Source organism: Nannospalax galili, unplaced genomic scaffold, assembly GCF_000622305.1.
Source record: "Nannospalax galili isolate Female #2095 unplaced genomic scaffold, S.galili_v1.0 scaffold168, whole genome shotgun sequence".
Taxonomy (NCBI): Eukaryota; Metazoa; Chordata; class Mammalia; order Rodentia; family Spalacidae; genus Nannospalax; species Nannospalax galili.
In genome coordinates, this window is record NW_008357649.1 from 229036 (window position 1) to 230132 (window position 1097).

A 1097-nucleotide genomic window follows, 5' to 3' on the forward strand; every position below is an offset into this window, starting at 1 on the left:
AAAGTAATATGGAAGTTCTCCCTCCATTTCTATATTTTTGAATAAATTAAGTAATATTGGATGTAGATCTTCTTTAAATGTCTGATAGAATTCTGCTGTAAATCCATCTGGTCCTGGACTTTTTTAGTCAGGAGGTTTTGTATTACTGTTTCAACTTCTTCTTGCATGATGGGTCTGTTTAAGCTGTTAATCTGTTCTTGGTTTAGTTTTGGTGGTTTGTCACTGCCAGTGGCTGCCACTCCTCTGCTCTCCTGGGTGCCACTCCTTCATTCTCATGGGCATCAAGGCTGCTCCTCCACTCGCCCTGGGCTGAGGCCACTCTTCTGCCTGCCCAGGGCTGAGGTTGCTCTTCTGCTTGCCCTGTTGCTGCCTCCTGTCATCACTGCTTCTGCCCGGTCCTGGACCCCAGGGCTGGTGAGGAGACTGTGTTAGCAGAGCCGTATTCAGACACAGGAGACCAGGTTCAGTGACACAGGTCTGATTTATTGCAGGAAAGCATAAGCTTATATAGGGGTAGTGGTCCAATCACAGCACAGCAAGTAGGATACCTTATTAGCATAACAGGTTTAGCATCCTATCACAGTACAGCAAGTAGGATACTTTATTAGCATAACAGGTTTAGCATCCTATCACAGTACAGCAAGTAGGATACCTTGATTCCAAGGGTGATGATTAGGGAGTGGCAAGCTCTAGGAATAGCAGGTAGGATGCCTCATTAGCATAATGGGTTTCAGATTACAGAGCCTGGATTCCTGGAAACCACATGACCCTGACTGATGCAATATCTAAGTGTTGCAGTTTTGGAATTCCAAGGGTGGTGATTAGTGAGTGCCGAACTCTAGGCATCAGTCTCATGATCTACCAATGGGGGCAAATGTCACAAGGCGATCCTTGTGGCTCCAGCAGTTGGGCCGTTGACTCGGGCCTGCTGTATGGCTGTCAATAAGACTCAAGCCTGTCTCCCACAGTGGTTCCCATGCCTTTAGATATCTGTCCATTTCTTTTAGGTTTTAAATTTAGTACCATATAGGTTTTTAAATTATTCCCTTATAATGTTCTGTATCTTTCTTGTGTCTGTTGTGATGTTACCCTTTCTT